We start from the raw sequence: 20,954 nt of genomic DNA, 5'->3' as shown, positions 1-20,954 counted from the left end.
TGTCATTTCAATGCTGATCCTTTTTTTAAAAAAATCTCAGTGTGGCATTTTAACTTGTGACTTTGAAAAGAAACCTATCATTTTCTTTAAAGTGGAAAATAAAATGCAATCACATTTTTGTTATGACTTAGTATTACCTTTGGTCTAGAGACACAACATAAGCTCTCATTTGATCTTGCAAGAACTTGGGATGCATGGAGACAACAATTTGAAATTTTGAATGTTTGTTACAAATATACTTGCTTCTTCAATGCAATGATATTGATATTGCATTTTAATTCATTATAAATCATTGTCTATAAATTAATATGGGCAAGAAATGTCATATACACATATGTACACACAGGCACACACACGTCTTGGAGTTTGTAGGAAGTAAAATTTCAGTCATCTGCTTGAGGGCACTTTGTGTTGTACAAAAGTCTGCCAAACTAAAGGCAGCCCTCCAGCCTTCAATCTATGACCACAGCTGCCGATCTGCTCCTCATTGGAACTTGAGTTAATCATCCCTGTTGCTTTTATACCAAATGTGGACATGGGCATCTTTTCAGTGTCCATAATTCCATGTGGTAGGTCCAGCTTTTCCAAATGCAGTCCACAGCTGAAATCTTGCCACATCCTGGAGTACTGCCAGGGACAGCAAATGAGTCCCCACTATTCTCAGGCTCCAATGGCCACCGTTACCCTCGGTTGTGAGGAATATCAGCTTTATCCCTCTTATTTTTGCTTGCCCCTATTCCTAACAAAAAGCATTTTCTTCTCTCTTCTTAATCCCAGCATGATCTTCTCATTCTTGCAATGTAGTTTACAAAACACAAAAACTGAGAAAAGAATCTTCAGTCAGTCATTGCTTTCAGCTTAGCAACCACAAGCTTTCTCTGAGATATAGGGGCAAAAAGACCCAGGACACCTTATGGGAATGTGGAAAGGGAAAACTCAAGGAGAACAAAACAAAAATTAATAGCTCAATAAATTACCCTGCCTCATATTGCTTGAACATTCCACCTGGAATTTTTAATGTATCAGTACCCATAGTTAAGTTTGGCATTACACATTCAAAAGTAGAAATGGAACACACACAAAGGGGAAAATGTGCATTGGTTCAATCATTTCCAATCCAGAGATTCTGTGTTTGATTCATAGAGAAACCTCAGCATGCACGCGAACCACAGAGGAGGTGTAGATTGTAGATTTTCTAGTACGTGCCTATTTCCAAATAAGGTCTACCTTTCAGCAATCCTGATTTTATCAGGGAGTTTGTGGCTTTTAAAATTTTGAACCACATATTATGAAATCTGGTAAATAATGGTCTACCTTCCAATTTCAATTCAGACATCTGTTGAAAAAATTCTTCCTTGGAGACAAATTTGGTTTTACAGAGCATTTAAAACTTATTTGCCAGTTTGGTCTGACTTTACTTATAGTGCCATTCTCCACTCTGGAATATCGTTCATAACATGTTTTCACTCCTTTATAAATGCAATGCTTAAGATTGACACTGGATGTACAGAATTGGAGTAAATGGCTCCCAGAAGATTCTGTCTGAATTATTCAGTAGAGTTGTGTTAGCAGTGATGACAACACCAACATTTGTATGGTGTTTACTATGTGTTAGGATGGTTTAAGGGTGTCAACTATTTTAGTTCTTAAACAACTCATTGAGGTTGCTATTATTATTATTCATACTCTACAGTGAGAACTGAGGTAAAGAGTTTGTTATTTGCCTAAGTTCACATAGCTGATAAGAGGTGAGTTGGGATTTGAGCCCTGTAGTTTGACATGTGAATTACTCTTCTTAATCATTTCCCTATATCAGGATTTCTTAGGAGTGAAAGAGGACACCACTACCTTTATTCCCACCCTTCCCCATCCCAACTTATATAATATGCTTGCATAAAATTCTGTGTAAAAAACGAAAATAAATTATAATGTTCATAAGCACTGAAGAAAAACAGTATATAAAATATTTAAAAATAGTAATAACTACCATCTGATACATGTATATAATACATATGTGTGCAATACAATATATATTTGTATTGTGCAAAGTTAGCATCATAATAAGTATAATCTTAAGGTCTACTTTTCATTTAACTTTATATCATGGGAATTTTCCTCTTGAGTAGTCCTTTAATATGAGCTTATATTATAAAATATACTTACATGAAGTTTTAGATTGTCTCCATCTTTCACAATTCCTTGTAAAGTTAGCAAAAAAAAAATTCTTATATACAATGTAACATCACATTTCTGATTATTTTTTTAAAACACATATTCCTAAGTGAATCTATTGGATAAATCATATAAACACATATAGGGTCTTGCAACACTTTTCCAGATTGTGTTCCCAAAGTAGTTTTACTTTATACTCCCCAAGATAGTGTACAGGTGTCCTTTGCAATATATCCTCAGCAATGCATATTTCAGCCACATTTCTTTGTTACAAGCAAGACCGAAAGGTTTGCTATGTGTTATTAAGTTGTTTTAATTTCTTTTGTGAATGTCTATTTTCCTTGGCACAAGAGGTGAGCATAGTTTCTTATGGTTTCACAAATACAATTTCTGGAGTATGAATAAGCAATCTTTGGCTTTCCCATATGCTGCAAATATTTTTTCTAGTTTGCTGTTTTTGTTTATTATGCTTACCATGATTTTTAAATAGAAATTTAAAAATATAGTTTAAATACATTACAATTTGCCTTTGTGATTTCTTCCTTTATTTTCATGTTGAGAATAGCTACCTATCCTTGGTTAATATTGGAGAAACAATCAATCAATTTAATGTCTTCTCTAGTTCTGTTTTGTTTTATTTATTTTTTTTTGACAGTTTAATCGACCTGAAACTTTATTTTGGCAAAAATTAATATTGAATTAACTTGTGTATAATGACATCTGGACAATATTGAATTTTTTTTTTTTTGAGTTGAAGTCACTCTGTTGCTAGACTGGCGTGCAGTGGCCGCTCCCAGCCATCGCAGCCTCAACCTGCTGGACTCCAGTGATCCTTCCGCTTAGCCATCCAAGTAACTGGAGCTACAGGCGCGTGCTACCATGCCCGGCTAATTTTTTTGATTTATTGTAGAGATGAGGTCTTGCCAAGTTGCCCAGGCGGGTCTCGAACTCTTGGACTCAGGCAATCCCCTCACCTCGGCCTCCCAAAGCACGGGATTACAGGCTGAGCCACCGAGCCTGGCCCAATATTGAATTTTTAATCGGTTTATTTATGCTTTCTTTTGTTTCTCATGAAGTTTTTCTCTCTTTTTTTTTTTTTTTTTTTTTGAGTTGGAGTCACTCTGTCGCACATTCTTTATATCTGTTCTAGAGAAAAAACAAAAAGTGAAATTAAACTTTAAACAGGTTAGTATACATTAAAGACCTTTCACCATGACAAAATGCTGCACTCTTTGGGGAAAACAACAGTGCATCCTTCTTAAGAATTGTCATCTAGTATTATTATTAATAGTTTTTTACTATAAGTTATTATATAGCAAGAGCATTGATGTAAGAGTGTATTCAATATGTTTAAGACACTCACATACGACTTTTAACATAGAATTAAACCTTATTAATCAATCCAGGACATTATTCTTTAAATCTCCAGTCATGTAACTTTAGGATATTTCCTTAATAGTTATATTATCCTCACAGTTTGTGTGCATTTGCTTGAGAGTAAACCTAACGTACTTTGAAATATCAAAAGGTGGGAAGGGGATCTAGTCTTTAGCACTAAAAAAAAGTGCATGGTAAATCAGGAATACATAACCTCGTTATTTTAAAAATCTGCCCTCAAATTATAAGATCGAAGATCTTAAGAGAGAGAGAAAATTACAAGATTATCCATTTTTGAAAATATAGAATTTTTCTAAGTTTTTTGTGTCTCTTGGAAATAATAAGGAATGATGTCAGATGAGTGTGTGTGTGAGAGAGAATGCACAATGTCACTTGGGCATTACGTAATCTCTGCAGTATTGTATACCCATATATTCCATGGGATACGTTGCAACCAACTTCAAGATAAATATTTTGGGCCAAGGAAAATGAGAAGCAGTAGACTCACTTCTAGAATATCACAGAATATTTAATTTTCTTGGACAGCATTCTAGCTAGCCAGCCTGGATTGATGGTTTGTAACGGTTGCTGTTCATTTTCTGAAGTTATGCCTTTGACCTGGATTTCATTTTAAAGTGTTTTACAAGTACTTTCAGGCATTTTGAATGAGTCTCTTACCTTCTAGAAACAAGCAAAGTAAGAGAAGTCTGTTTGTAGTAGTCTATGAGACATAAAATACATTAAGGGGTACCACCATCATCTGCTCTCTCATGTGGCAGGGCTTTTGCTGAAAGTGAGTCTAGGCTGAAAGTGACAAGAAGAATTTATCTCTTGGTCACTTATCCAATGTCAGATAGGAAATATCTTTAATTATGTAGGTATTCAGCAATTCCTTGCATTGTACCCCCCAAAGAAAATGATTTGAGATAAACAACCTTCTCTTGCAAGCAGCCTAAAAGAATAAACAAGTTAATATTTTTTTTATTTGTAAAAAGACTAACAAGAAAATAGATGATCACAAACAAGAGCATTTAGTCAAATTATATTTGCTAATATATTCAAGCATTTCAAATTTTGGTTGCACTTGTTCTTGTAAATCCAAGGTCACCAGCTCCATAGATGAAAGCCAAGTTCTTGTACACCGAACACGTTCACTGACCTGTGCTTTAATGTTAATGAAGGTTGGCATCTTGTGGATTTCTATTGCTCTGCTTGCTTTTTGAATAGTTTGAGGTTATTTTCCATGTGACCCTTTAGGATTGTAGACTTTAAAGGACTATGTATGGCAATTTTTTTTTTTTTTTTACAATTTAGTCCTAGCAACAGAAAAGACTTTCTGAGATAAGCAATTATGTAACAAATCATATCTTTTCCTTTTTCACTTTGAATATCAGGGAGCTTAAATATACAAGTGAAGCCCAGTTTTATATACGCTGCTAAAGTATACATATTAGAACTCTTTTCAGGTCTTGACTTTCCTTCTAATAGTTTTTTGTTTTTGATTTTTCAATTGCAATTCTACTTTCTTGTCTGTTATTAGTTGCTGTCCCAAATTTGTATGTGCAAGTAAAGGTTGTATATAAATAGATGGATAATAAATGCTGTGTCTTCACGTTTTTTAACTTCTGTAGAAACTTTTCAAATTTGCTCTTACTCAGTCAATAAGAACATCCATAAAAAATTAAATTCACTGAAGACAGACAATCGGTCTGAATTCCAAAGAATTAAATTAGAGGACTATAACAACTCAAAGCTGAAGTGTACCAACACTTCAAAATCAACTCACAGAGAAGTTATAACTTATTATAATTATTAAAAAGTTTTTCTCAGAATCATATTTTGTAATCAGCAAGTATGTCACAAGGAACACAGTAATGTTTTACTTGGAGGGACACAATAATCTCTCATATAGCCTTTGAAATTTTGATAGAAAAGTGATATATTTTTAGCATAATTTCCTTAATTTTATTCTTTAAAATATTTTTAAATTTAAAAAGTTTTTAATCATACCGTTGTGGAGTACAAGTAGGGATTTATTACATAAGTAGTTTGCGTCCTGGTGAAACCTAGGCTTCTAGCTGACTCTCTCTCTTCCCGAATGTGGACGAGGAACCCAGTGTGTTGCTATGTGCTCTTCCCTCCTCTAGCAGTGGCCAGCATTTACCCATCCAACAATTGTGCTAGTGTGATCAGTGATCAGGGCCTGTGAGAACATGTGATATTAAGTTCTTTTTTTCTGTGATAGTTTGCTAAGTATTATGATCTCCATCTCCATTCAAGTTGCTGTGAAGGCCATGATTTTGTTCTTCTTTATGGCTACATAATATTAACAAAGGGAGACCTTAAGAAATGTCTTTTGATCTTTGATTGCAAAATAATAAACATGATTTTAAAATCCAAAATTTTTATGTTTAATAGTTTCAAAGTGAAGTCATTGACTATCCCTTATGAAACACCATTCCCTACAAAATATTTGAAAAATAACTTTATTTGAATAATGTGCCCAATTTGAAATTATGCATTTCAGAAAACTCAAAGAGAGTCTAGGGAGCATTTAACATGATTGAGAGGTTGGGAAAATGGAAAAGAGTTGTAATTATTTTTTCTGAAAAAATAAATCAGAAGGAGTTAATTAATAACTGTCTTTGATTTTTTTAAAAAAACTTATTTATAAGGTGACACTTTCCTGCTCATCTATTGCTCATCTTCTCAGGTGTGAACTGAAGAAAGAAATGGACTATATTTGTTCTTAAGGAAGAATTCACACAAAGGGAAAATGTTTAAAGTAAGATAGATCAAATACCGACATAGGTTACAGAGGATTGTTAGATTGTTGTAAATTCTTAACCTTTAGGAAATCATGAAATTTCAATAGACAACTATGTGATTGATTGATTTAGACAATGGCACTTGTACTGAATCCCTAGAAAGGTTGAAAATTGTGGTTTAAAAGAAATTATGGTTCAATGATTTTATTGACTCACACATAGCATATCCAAGGAAGTATTGCAATTTCTTCCTAAATTAAGGACAGAGACAGATACTACATTTCTAAAAAATTCATTTATTACAAACAGCCATCTAATTTCTGTTTTTGTTTTTTTAAAATAAACTGTGCTTTCCTTCGGTGGGATCCTATACTATGTTTTCTTTCACTAGGTAGTAATTTTTTTGACAGTTGAGACCATGAGGAAAATTATTTGCATTCCCAGAACCTAGCACAATGCTTCATATGATACCAGAAATTAAGATGTGATAGATGACTGGATAACACAAGAAAGCAAAAAAGAAAGAAGAAACAAATTCTCTTTCTGGCTCATGTCTTAAAAAACTGGCCCCGTAATTCTGGCTTGTATCCATAAGGTGGCAAAAGTGTGCCACTGCCAAGAAATCCATTCTTTCTTTCAATCATCTGACACATATTTCCCATTTCCTTTTCCCCAGTGTCATCACCTTTCCGGAGTTCTAGTAACTAGAGAAGGTAGTGAATAATCTGAAAAGCATTTAATACAATAAATATTTTTTGATTAAAGGAATGAACTCTAAAGAAAATAAAATGTATTGCTGCTACAATTGGAACATTGACAATTTTTAAATCTCATATTCTTGCTTTTTAGATGCCAGATGCACAATTTCTCCAGAGAGTCCGAATTTCAAAGTAATCTAAGTACTGGAATATAGCTGAAGATATTCCTTCACTTTCATCGTTTCCTTTTTCTAAAGTTTATGTAAATTTTCTCTTGGTGATGAGGCAAAGACACTTCCATTATTATAGAAATTGTTATCACTCATTGTAGGCCCATGAGATATCTCTTGCTTCATTTCTTGCTTTTACATTGACTGAATAAGTAAATTCACTTTTTAAAGGTGAGAAAATTGAGTTACCAAATATTTAAAGAATTTGCTCAATGCTACATATGAAAGTATGGAAAGAATTAAGGATTTGCATCTAATTTTGAGTTCTTCTATCTTTGAACCCACCCATCAGAACGTGTTATTCATGTTGAACAAATATATGTATAAATTTGCCTAAGTCACAGATTTCATTTTATTTCAATTTATAGTCAATGTTGAGAGGACCCAGTTGAGTACATATTTATTAGTAGAGTTCTTATCACAATGTATTATAGTTGTTCATCGACTTGTCTGTTTAACCAAAAGATTGAGTTCTCTGAGGGCAAAGATTAGATCTTTTATCTTTGTATTCCCAACTTCTGGTAAATTGCATGAGAGATATTTGTCAAATAATTGAATAAAAAGTGTTCCCTCACCAAAGGGTCAAAATTCCTTTTTTCTAATCCTCTTTTCCATGGTAAGGCTCAGAAATATTTTTCTTAAAGGCAGAATATTTCTGCAGCAGGTACTGTCGGTTATGAATATTCCTTTCGTCTTTGAATTTAAGTTTTGTCTTGGTGTCAAGATACTTTGTGTTTCAGGGCAGTCTGAACCAGAGATAGAACAGTTAAGGTCATTCTATCCCCTTGTCAGTGGTTGGGTTAGGAGTATGTATGTGACACAATACAAAGTGAGGTAAATTCTGTTGGGAGTTTACCGGAAGGCTTATTGTTGCCTTTAAAAAGCAAAAGAGTTAATTTTTGTATATCGTAATATGTAGAGGTCCAGTTTCATTCTTCTGCATGTGGTTAGGTAATTTTTCCAGCATCGTTTGCTAAATATGGTTGCATTTTCCAAGTGTTTGTTATTAATGGCTTTGTCAAAGATGATTTGTTGAGGGACTATGCTTTTATTTCTGGATTCTCTGATCTGTTTCATTGGTCTATGTACCCATTCTTGTTCCAATGCCATGCCGCCTTGATTACTGTAGCCTTGTAATAAGGTTTAAAGTCTGGAAGTGTGATGCCTTCAGCTTTCTTCCTTTTGACGAGGATTGCTTTAGTTATTTGTGCTCTTTTTTTGCTTTCATATTAATTTATGTATTGTCTTCTCAAGGTCTGTGAAAAATGATGTTGTCAATTTGAGAGTGATTACATTGAATCTGTAGATTGCCTTAGGTAGAATGGACATATTGACGATCTTGATTTTTGCATTCCATGAGTAAGGGATGTTTTTTCTATTTGCTCGTATGATCCTTAATATTTTTTGGAGCAGTATTTTGTAATTTGCATTAGAAACATCTTTCACTTCTTTGGTTAGGTGGATACCAAAGTATTTCATTTTTTGCAGCTACTGTGAATGCAATTGTGTTTTTTATTTAGTTCTTAGCCTGTTTGTTGTTGGTGTATAATAATGCAAATGTCTTTTGCATGTTGATTTTGTATCCTGAGACTTTACTGAAGTTGTTTTCAGTGTGAGGAAGTTTTTGACAGACTCTCTAAGATTTTCTAAGTAAAGAACCCTATCATCTGCAAAAAGGGACAACTCCCTTCTAAATATCAGAGTAGGCAATACATTCATGGCCAAGTCCTCAAAAGAAAATACAACAAAAGCTAGGATAGACAGGTGAAAACCTATCAAACTGAAAAGTTTTTGCACAGCAAAAGAAACCATCAGGAGAGTAAAGAGACAACCCACAGAATGGGAAAAAATATTTTGCAAGCGATGCATATGACAAAGGCCTAAAATATAGGATCTACAAGGAATGTAAACAAAGTGAAACAAACAAACAAACAAACAAACAAATGACCCCGTTAAAAAACGGGCGAAGGACATGAACAGACACTTCTAAAAGGATGACATACCAGCAGCCAACAGACACATGAAAACATGTTCAGCCTCACTAAACATCAGATAAATGTAAATCAAAACTACAATTAGATATTACTTAACACTGGTAAATATGGCTACAATCAATAAGTTAAAAAATAACAAATACTGGCATGGCTGTTGAGAAAAAGGGGTTGCTTCTACCTTGCCAATTGGAATGTAAGCTAATCAACCTCCATAGAAAGCAGTGTGGCAATTTCTAAAAAAACTGAAAATTAAGCTTCCATATGATCCAGCTAGCCCTCTCTTCTGAGAATATACCCAGACTAACATAAAGTGCTCTACGAAAAAGACACCTGCACATGCATGTTTATTGCAACACTACTCAAAATATCAAAAGCATAGAACCAACTCTGGTGCCCATAGAAAGTGGACTAGATAAAGAAAATGTGGTACATATACACAATGACCATAAAGAAGAACAAAATCATGGCTTTTGCAGCAACTTGGAAGCAGTTGGAGACCATTGTACTAAGTGAACTGTCACAGAAGCAAAGAACTGAATACTACAGGTTCTCACTCAAAAACAAGCCTGAACACTGGTCACACTAGCACATAGGTGGAATCAACAGACACTAGACTCCTTTGAGGGAAGGAGGGAGAGAGAAAAGAGGGAGGGGGTTACGTGGCAACACACTGAGTACTTGGTTCACTATGGGGGAAGAGAGAGTGAACTGGAAGCCTAAACTTCACCAGCATGCAACCTACTTATGTAGTAAATCCCCACCAACACCTTACAACTCTAAAATTTAATAAATAAATAAATAAACAAATAAATAGAAAAAAGATTCATGTGCTTCTGCTATTGTTTTGGTGTGAGGATATGATGGTTGGGGCCGCTGCAAGTATTTAAAGGACAAAAACTAAAATAATATAATGGTAGAGCTGAAAGATGGAGGAACATGACTTTAATCTAAGCTTCTGAATGAATAGTCTTAAAAAGGTCCTCATCCTTTGTGTTGGAATAGATGATTTAATCAGAACAATAACCATATCTGCCCTGCCAGTTGTTTATCTCAGTTTATTATAAATTATCCTCTACGATCAAATGTGGGTCCATTTGTGATGTATAGGCCCCAAGCTTTAAGAGAAGATCCCTCCTCCTAACTGGCAAACAGTCAGGGACATCTATGACTGTTAGGAAAATCCAGATGCCATTCACTTCTAGCAGATTCACCTGCTCCATATGGGTCTGGAATATACTTCAAACAACTGCTTGTCCACCTATGTTAGGCCAATATAGTGACATGATATCTGTGGTTTGCTGGTAAAACTTTAATAACTAGCTTATTTTATGTATATAATTTACTGAAATGTACATTTGCATAAATTGATTTTTAATAATAGCTGTGTTTAACAACCAGCTTGCAAAATTCCTGAAAATATAATAATCAGTTCTTTTTTTTATTGTAAAGATGTGGGATGGAATTCAGGGTTGACCATGCAGGTACCCCTGTTAAAGAGGTATTCCCCTCCCTCCCTTAACAGTTTCCTTCAACTGCCAATCCCACCCTCCTCCCCACCGACAGTTTCCCATTACTGCCAATCACTTTTTCAAAGCATTATAATTGCTCAAGATCCTCTTATGAGTGAGAACATATAGAATTCTGTTCTTTGTTTCTGTGATAAATCATGAGTATGATCGACTCCAAATCCATCCAGGTTTCTGCAAAGTCCATATATTTGTCATTTTTTATGGCTGCATAATATTCTATTATATATATGTGCCACTTTTTTTTTTTATCCAGTCCGGCTTTGATGGGCAACATGGTTTGTTACATGTTTTTGCTATTGTGAATAAAGCTGCAATAAACATACATGTGCAGGTATCTTCTTTGTAGAATAATTTGCGTTTCTCCTGGTATAGTCCCAATAGGGGATGCTGGGTCATATGGAAGGTCAATTTCTAGTTCTTTCAGAAATCTACAGGCTGTTTTCCAAAGAGGTTGTACACATTTGCATTCCCACCAGCAGTGTAGAAGTCTTCCTTTTTCTCCACATCCTTGCCAGCATCTGTTGTTGTTTGTTTTATTAATGATGGCCATTCTTACAGGAGTTAGGTGGTATCTCAATGTGGTTTTGATTTGCATTTCTCTGATGATGAGTGAGGCTGAGCACTTTCTCATGTGTCTGTTGGCTGCCCATATATCTTCTTTTGAGAAGTGTCTATTCATGTCTTTTGCCCACTTTTTAAAGGGGCTGCTTTTTTTTTTCCTTCAGTGCATTTGAGTTCCTTGTAGATCCTAAATATTAGGCCTTTGTGAGATACACAGTTGTCAAATATTTTTTCCCGTTCTGTGGGCTGTCTCCCTATTCTTTTGATGGTTTCTTTTGCTTTGCAGAAGCTCGTTAATTTGATGTGGTTCCACTTATCTATCTTATTTCTTAAGGGATTGGCCTTTAGGGTTCTGAGTAGGAATTGGTTCCCAGTTCCAATTTCCATAAGGGTGTCTCCTGCGTATTCTAAGATTCGTATAGTTTGGGGTTTTACGTTTAGGTCTTTGATCCATTTAGAGTTAATTTTTGTGTATGGTGATAGGTAGGGGTCCTGTTTCAGTCTTCTGCATGTGGTCAACCACTTTTCTTAGCACCATTTATTGAATAGGTTTTCCTCTCCTCAGTAGTTGTTGTTGGAGGCTTTGTCAAAGATGAGTTGGTTGAGGAATTGAGGCTTTGCTTCTGGAATCTCTATCCTGTTCCATCGGTCTATGTTAATACCAATACCAGGCTGTTTTGATTACTGTAGCTTTATAGTAGAGTTTGAAGTCTGGAAGTGTGATACCTCCTGCTTTGTTTCTCTTGCTAACGATAATTTTGGCTATTTGTGGTCGTTTATGTTTCCATGTGAATTTCTGTATTGTAGTTTCCAGGTCTGAGAAGAATGATGTTGGTAACTTAATGTGTATTGCATTGAATCTGTAGATTGCCTTTGGTAGGATGGACATCTTAACAATTTTGATTCTTCCTATCCATAAGCATGGCATATTTTTCCATTTGTTTGTGTCTTCTTGGATTTTTTTGAGCAGTGTTTTGTAATTCTCATTGTAAATGTCTTTCACTTCTCTGGTTAGGAAGATGTAGAGGTATTTCATTTTGTGTGTGTGTGGTTATTGTGAATGGTATTGTGCTTTTTATTTGGGTCTCTGCCTGCTTGTTGTTGGTATACAGGAACGCAACTGACTTTTGCACGTTTATTTTGTACCGTGAGACTTTTCCAAAGTCCTTTATCAGTGCCAGAAGGTTTTTGACAGATTCTCTTGGATTTTCAAGGTATAGGATCATATTATCAGTAAAGAGGGATAACTTGACTTCCTCTCTTCCTATTTGGATACCCCTGATTTCCTTCTCTTGTCTAATTGCCTGGGCTAGGACTTGCAACACAATATTGAACAAGAGGGATGAGAGTGGGCAGCCTTGTCTTGTCTCAGTTTTCAGGGGAAATGTTTCTAGTTTCTGTCCATTCAGCAATATGTTAGCTGTGGGTTTGTCATAGATGGCACTTACCATTTTGAGGTATGTTTCTTCTATACCTAGCTTGCAAAATTTCTGAAAATTTAATAATCAGTTCTTGTTTGCTGGTATGGACCAGTTCAAGCACATGCTGCACCAAATACCTCATCACAGAAATAAGTGATTCTTTTTTCTAGTTCAGCTCAACTGGATTTAAGTAACAGATTATCTAAAATCTCTTGTTCCTATCAGATGTATTTTTTAGGCAAACCATTTTCGTAACACCTTGTCCCCTGCTCCTCAAGAGTAAATGACAGAAGAGACCTGATGCAGTGTTTCAGATCAAAATCTAATTTTTATTTTATTTTTTATTTTATTTTTTTTGAGTTGGAGTCTTACTTTGTGGCCCAGACTGGAGTTCAGTGGCACACAACCAGCCACTGCAGTCTCGGCCTGCTGGGCTCTGGTGATCCTTCTGCCTCAGCCTTCCAAAGTAGCTGGAACTACAGGTACGCACTACCACGCCTGGCTAATTTTTGAATGATTGTAGAGACAAATTCTCGCCAAGTTGCCCGGGCAGTACTTGAACCCGTGGGCTCAGGCAATCCCCTTGCCTCGGGCTCCCAAAGTGCTGGGATTACAGGCTGAGCCACTGAGCCTGGCAAAATCTAATTTTTAAAAACTTCTATGAATACCGTATGCCCAAATTTACCTAATATACTTAAATACTATATCTTCTATTGTGAATAATGGCAGGCTGCCCCTTCAAAGAATATATGCTAATCAAAACCTCAGAATGGGAATTTATTCTTTTGATGGCTAAGAGTTGGCAATTTTTGTGTGTGTAACTTTGGAGTAAAAATAAATCTTAATTGTTACATATTATTAAAGGCTAAATCTTTATATGATCTTACAACTTTTATATAACTTGACTTTCAGGTTTATTTAAATTAGACAGGTAGCAAAATGAAAGGGTTGCAATGTGGTATCAACAGTTTCACAGAACTGTCTTATAATTTGTCTTCTTCAAATTTATGTTCAGAAATAACATCTCATTATGTTCCTTATTTACTATTCCTATAGAGAATTCCTGATATTTATAAAACATTCTTTACTGTGGTTATCTTCTTTAAAATCTTGATTATGTGCACCATTACATTTTTTTTGTTTTAAAATAAATGAGTGTAAAGAAAGGAAGCTACAGAAATTATCTTTCCTTCTTTAAATGTTATATTAAACAAAGGATGATTTTTTAAAGCCTGTGCAACCAGTTGGTATAGAAGAAAAGAAACATAAACTTGGCGCTAGTAAGACAATATCTAATTCTTCTCCAAGCTCTTTAGAAACACAGAAATTAAAGTGTCATTGAAATTGAGCCGTCTCTTATCTCAGTATGGCCAGGAAACTGAGAAACATTTATTTTTCCCAGAACTCCAGAATGGGACCTAACTGAATTTTGCCTTCCCCAGCTTACTGACTTATGTTTACAGATGCAATACAGCTGAATGCATGTGCAGCTACCTATATGGATTGGAGAAGAGGAGAAAAAAATTTTGGCTGTTCTATCTCAAATTTACTCTGATTCTAATAAGACTGTTCATCTTGGGCAATTTGACACAAGTGCCTGGGCAATTCAGGAACAATCTTTTCTATGACCTAATTATTCACATAATTGAGGAAAATTGGTGGTTATTATGCTGACCTCTGTATTTAAACCCAACCCTGAATTTTTGTACTTGTAAAGAATTAACTAGAGACATTATTTTTAATATTAATTTTGTACATGTTTTCTCTACTTCTTGTCTTTATAAATATATAAAATGAATTTTTCCTCAAGAACTTACCTGCTTCTAAGACCTTGGCACTAAAATCATTATGTAATGGTTATGATATTTTCTCAGTAATAATTTATAAATATTTCAATTTGAGAAACTTTTAAATACAAACTCTAAGATTCAAAAGTTCTGTTTTTTGAGTTTCTCTACTCTTTAGTAATTATGAGATAGAAGAACAATATTTAATGAATATGCTAATCTTTTTAAAAAGAAAAGTATATTGATAATTTAAAAGTCCCTTTCTACTCAAATTATTTTTTAATATGAAAATATTCTTCCATATCTTATAGAATATGTCTTGATTTAAATAACATACATCTTGAAACTATTTTCATTTGTCAAACCTGTGCTATATGATGTGCATGAGATTCTTGACAATTTCCAAGGCCTTTAAAAAGTTATTTTATTTATCAGTACTGAAAATTTGTCACGTAGTCAAACAGTGAAATATGATATACTGAAGAATCATTCACAGATACAATATAATGAAGGAAGATATTTTAAGAAATAAATGCTGGAAAATTTTCTTTTTTACTCATAGGTTGATGCAGAATAAGACAAAAGCAGACCTAGTTGCTTGGGAAAACACTCCAAAATATTAGGTTACAGAAAGTGCCAAACTGCCTTTTTTTAAAAGAAAATCAAATGACAATAATATGACCATATTTTTTTAACTCCTTGGCCAACAGAAAACAATTAAGTTTACTGAAGTAGTCATCAAATTTCTAATGTACTCAAATATAGGCACAAACACATTAACTTTATGCAAAATTAAAATAGATGTTAATAGATTCAAACTCAAGGGATGATTCTTTTGGGTTGAAAAAAAATGGCCCATTCTCAGTTTACCAAAACATTTTTTTAAGTCCTCAGGTGACAATAATTTGTGGTAAGGATCCATGGAGAAGAAAGGGGAACTGGATTCCTCACTGTAAGATAAATTTATGAAAATATGATTATGCAATCTGACTGGAACACAAAATGGAGAATTCATTCAGGATCTGGATAGGCAGATTGCATAAATCCAGGGACCACACTTTACACTGTTGTGCCCTGTAGGGAGCTTACCTTCTTGTATCAAAGCCTATGTGAGCAACTCCCCCAGCCCCTGGAGTTGGGCAAACCATGACAGAATACACATAGGTCTAACACACAGAGTTATTTGATCTCCTTGAAGTAGCAGCTGTCAATTACTTCTCTTATACAACAGTACAGCCATAGTGGTTAAAACCATATATATGGAGTCAGATTACCTGGCTTCACATTTTTATATGTTTATCTATATGTTTGTACTTAGCAAACATTTATACAGTGATTATTATGTGCCAGGCAATATTTTAAGAATATTTGCAGATAATAACTCTTTTGATTCTCATGACAGCAGAACCAGTATTCAAATACAGGTAGTGTGGCTCAAAGCCCATTCCCTTAACCCTTTCTGAGTTAGGTTATTGAGCAGTTGCCATTACTTCTTTAAAATTCAGGTTAGTGACTTCCGGCAAGATGGCGATGGGATAGCTCGGACTGTGAGTATCCATAGAATTTCTGCATGAGTGGGTGTATGCTGGTGGGTAAGTGAAAGTCTGTCTGAGGGGAGACTTGGGTTCATGCACCTGGGGCTGTCCTCTGGAGGTGACTGCAGCCCTCCTCTGCCCTGAGATTGGAGTTGCCAGCTCGCAGGATCATCTGCTGTTCTGGGGTTCTCCTGAGAAAAGGGTGGGGAAAATAGCTGATACTCACCACCTGGGGCCCAACCCATACCATCACCTGTGACAGCAGAGTGGCAGGAGCCCCAGATCTGTGGAAAGAGCAGGCTGGGGAGAGCTGGAAAGGAGCCCCACCACCAGTGAGGAAATGCCCACTGGAGCCATTTTCTCTGTCCCGGGACCAGGCAGAGACCTGCATTGCCCCACCCAGCTCCACTCAGCCTCCAATCTGGGACCTAGAGGATATCTAAATAAACTCAAAGAGACAGATGCCCCTGGAACAGGCACAAACATGTCATATCTGAGTGGAAGACTTTATAAAAGTAGCAGCAAGCCAGGAGATTACAGATCTGATTCACCCTCCTTAGGTGAATAGTCCATGGGGCATCTGACTTATGCTGAGAGAAAAGGGGAAGGACTGGAGACCAGAACTGAAAGAAAGTTGAAGTCACAGGAAAAGCCACAGAGTGAGTTGTGTTTTTTAATTTGTTTGTTTTGCTTGTTTTTAAATTTATTTTTATTTTTAGTTTTTTCTTAGCCTCTATTCTCTATCTCTTTTTGATTATGTTCTTGCACTTGCTTTGTATCTGTTATTATTTTTTTTAGACTTCCTGCTTGTGTATGGGTATTTTTTAGGAAGAGTATATCAATAGGGGTGTTTCTGTCAGTTTGTGTGTTTGTCTATATGTTTTTATTTTTAAAATCTTTTCTATCTTTGTTTGTGTCTCTTTTCATTTGTTAGTTGGTATGCCTGTCTGTTTTCCCTCTTCTTCTTCTCTCTTTCCACCTTCCTCTCAGTCTCCTCCCTCCTTTTTCCATTCTTTTCCTTTTTCTTCCCTCATTTTGGTTTCAGGGGGCAAATCCATACCCCCACTACATGGACAGAATGTAAGACAGTGGTAAGTGGGTTCCAAGGGGCTCTCACACCTGTCAGTGAATACTGGAATCTTCAGATAGTATCTGAATCACTGCTCCTCCTTCAATTAAATCTCAAAATTGCAAAAAGCACAGCTCTCCACTCACAGACCAGCCTCAGAATTTAACAAAGCCAGAGGACCCACATAAGGAATAGGAGATTGAGCAAACAGAAGTAAAAGCTATCCCCCCATCCCTGGACAGCAGAATTAAAGAAGAAGTTAAAAAAGGGTGGGGGAAGGAAAATCTATGAAATCAAGAAAACCAAAGGAAGAATAAAGGTCTCACACAGGTCCCTGGGAGATCAACCACTGAGAATAGACTTTGGAACACAAACAATGAGGAGCCCCCAGAATGACTAGTCTCAAACCATAAACCCAGATATCAAGACATTAATAGAGGGAATAAATAGAATTGAGGAGAGACAAGAGGAAAGACTGAAGGAGTTGATAACGGAGATAACAGCAATAAAGAATACAGTGAATGAAATAAATAACAAACTACAGGAAAAAGATGGAAAACACATATAATCAACCCAAAAAATGAAAGAAAGACAACAAGCAAACAAACAGCAGTAACAACAACAAACTCTAAAAGAACTTCATGATGGGGATAAATTCTCACATCTCAATAATTAGCCTGAATGTGAATGGACTAAATGCAACATTGAAAAGACATAGCATAGCAAAATGGATAAAATATCATGAGACAACAATATATTACCTCCAAGAGACTCATCTCACCAGAAAGGACACTCACAGACTCAAAGAAAGAGGATGGGAAACAAAATTTCATGTGAGCAGAACACAAAAGAAAGCAGGAGTCATAATCTTAGCATCAGACAAAATACCCTTTAAGCTATCAAAAATTTAAAAAGACATGGAAAGTCACTACATAATGACAGAAGATTCAATCCATCAACAAGAAATATCCATCCTAAACATATATGCACCCAATATGGGAGCACAAACTTTCATAAAGCAGCATAGCTGGGGACTTAAATACCCCACTCACTCAGAAGGAGTTCGGGGTATACAAATAGGAAAAGAGGAAGTCAAATTATCCCTCTTTGCAGATGACATGATTTTTTACCTCAAAACCCCAAAAGAATATATCAAAACCTCTTTGCAATGATAAAGACTTGGCAAAGTCTCAGGGTATAAAATAAATGTGCAAAAGACAGTCAAATTTCTGTATAGTAACAGTAAACAGAAACCCAAATAAAAAGCACAATACCATAAACTAGACACACACACACACACACACACACACACACACGAAATGCCTTGGCATCCTCCTAACCGAGACATGGAAAAACCTTAACAACAAAAACTACAAAACATTGCCTAAAGAAATCAAAGATGACACAAACAATTGGAAAAACATTCCATGCTTATGGGTTGGAAGAATCAACATTGTTAACATGTCCCTCTTACCCAAGGCAATCTACAGATTTAGCGCAATACCCATTAAATAACCAGTAACATTCTTCTCAGGCCTGAAAACGACAATACAGGAATTCATATGGAAACATAAACGACCATGAATAGCCAAAACAATCCTCAGCAAAATCAAAAAACAAAAAACAAAACAAAGCAAAAAAAATGGGAGGTATCACACTCTCAGACTTTAAACTTTATTATAAAGCTACAGTAATCAAAACAGCCTAGTAATGGCACAAGAACAAGCATAGACCCCAATGGAATAGGACAGAGATTCTAGAATCAAAAGCTCAATTTCTCAGCCAACTCATCTGTGGTAAAGCCTCCACTACCAACCACTGGGGAGAGGAGAACCTAATCAGTAAATGGTGCTGGGAAAAATGGCTGACCACATGCAGAAGATTAAAACATCCCTGGTCATCGCCATACGCAAAAACCAATTCTAAATGGATCAAAGACCTAAAAGTAAAACCTTAAACTATAAGAACCTTAGAAAATGCAGGATACACCCTTAAGGAAATTGGAACTGGCAACCAATTCCAGATCCAAACCCTAAGTGCCCATACCATAAGAAACAAGATAGACAAGTGGGACCTCATCAAACTGAAAAGCTTCTGCAAAGCCACAAAAACCATCAAGAAAGCAGGGAGACAACCCACAGACTGGGAAAAATATTTGCCAATTGTATGTCTGGCAAAGACCTAATATCTAGGATCTACAAGGAACTCAAACGTGTTGAAAAGAAAAAAAACACACAGCCCCGTTTCAAAGTAGGCAAAAGATATGAATACACAGTTCTCAAAAGAAGACATACAAGCAGCCAACAGATACATGAAAAAAATGTTCAGCTTCACTAGTCATCAAAGAAATGCAAATTAAAACTACACTGAGATACCACCTAACTCCAGTCAGAATGGCCATCATTAATAACTCAGAAAATAACAGAAGCTGGAGAGGATGTGGTGAAAAGGGAACACTTCTACACTGTTGGTGGGAGTATAAACTAGTACAACATCTGTGAAAAACAGTGTGGCGATTCCTAAAAGTTCTAAAAATCAACCTTCCATGTGACCCCGCAATCCCCCTATTGGGAATACACCCGGAAGAACTCAAATCACTGTAAAAAAGATACCTGCATACATATGTTTATTGCAGCATTGTTCATAGTAGCAAAAACATGGATCCAACCATGCTGCCCATCGAAAGAGGACTGGATTAAAAAAATGTGGTACATGTACACAATGGAATATTATGCAACCATAAACGATAAAGTTATGAACTTCACAGCAACTCAGGTGGACTTAGAGTCTATAATACTGAGTGATCTATCACAGAAACAAAGAACTGAGTATCACTTGGTCTCATTCATAAGAGGACCTTGAATAATTATCATAATACTGTAAGAAAAGGATCGGCAGTAGTGGGAAATGGCTAGGGCTGGGAGGTGGGATTGGCAGTAGTGGGAATACACTGGGGAAGGGGGGCATACCTCATCAACAAGGGTACCTGGATAATGAACATTTGTATATCTAACCCTGGATTGTACCCCGCATCTTTAAAATAAAAAATAAATAAATAAATAAAAATGCAGGCTAAAAAAATGGAGTCTTTCTCATACTTCTTGAAGAACAAATGAGTAACTCTTTGTTAAGCTCTTAAGAGATGTGCCAGGCACTTGGTAAGTAATAAATTTCAGCATTCCTACTCCAGTGTTTCCATTCCATCATTTTTCCTGTAGCCTGCATCAGAATGGTGACTTGATTACTCTCTGGTCACTATTGATAATCTTCCTTATTTCTTTTTTCTTTGTAAGGGTTTGGTCTTTGTAACTTTCTGTCTTTTTAAATCCTACTGGTACTGTCTCAAAGCCTCACATTCAAACTCTCTGAGAAAGATCATCTTGTTGATTCTACTGTCAAATGTCAATCTATATAAGATTGCATGCTTTAGCCAGGTTCGGTGGCTCAGCCTGTAATCCTGCGCCTTCGGGAGGCTGAGGTGGGTGAATTGCCTGAGCCCGCGGGTTTGAGACCTGCCTGGGCAGCAAGACCTCATCTCTACAATAAATAAAAAAATCAACCAGGCGTGGTAGTGCACGCCTGTAATTCCGATTACTTGGAAGGCTGAGGCGGAAAGATCGCTGGAGCCCAGCAGGTCGAGGCTGCAGTGGTCCGGGCGACCGAGTGAGACTCCAACTCAAAAAAAAAAAAAAAAAGATTGCATGCTTTAGTTTTTGAGTCAGATATTGAGTAATATATATACATAGCTAGATATTTGGTTAGGTGCCCATCTCCGGGCCAATAATCTGTAGATAATATAACCAAGTCAAGAAA

Source organism: Carlito syrichta, unplaced genomic scaffold (genome assembly GCF_000164805.1).
Source record: "Carlito syrichta isolate Samal-C Ts95f unplaced genomic scaffold, Tarsius_syrichta-2.0.1 Scaffold89687, whole genome shotgun sequence".
Classification (NCBI taxonomy): Eukaryota; Metazoa; Chordata; class Mammalia; order Primates; family Tarsiidae; genus Carlito; species Carlito syrichta.
Note: the sequence above shows the minus strand (reverse complement) of the source record.